Consider the following 300-nt stretch of genomic DNA (forward strand, 5'->3'; position numbering starts at 1 on the left):
CTTGTAGGAATTTTAGCCAATTCCTCAGTACAGAACCACTTCAACTCTGTGATGTTGGTGGATTTCCTCCTATGAACTGCTTGCTTCAGGTCCTTCCACAAAATTTCAATTGGAATAAGGTCTGGAATTTGACTTTCCAAAACATTAACTTTGTTCTTCTTTAACCATTAGAACGACTTGTGTGCTTGGGGTCGTTGTCTTGCTGCATGACCCACTTTCTCTTGAGATTCAGTTCTCGGACAGATGTCCTGACATTTTCCTTCAGAATTTGCTGGTATAATTCAGAATTCATTGTTCCAT

The sequence above is a fragment of the Sinocyclocheilus rhinocerous genome, unplaced genomic scaffold (assembly GCF_001515625.1).
Source record: "Sinocyclocheilus rhinocerous isolate Xijiao unplaced genomic scaffold, SAMN03320098_v1.1 scaffold295, whole genome shotgun sequence".
In the NCBI taxonomy this organism is placed as follows: Eukaryota; Metazoa; Chordata; class Actinopteri; order Cypriniformes; family Cyprinidae; genus Sinocyclocheilus; species Sinocyclocheilus rhinocerous.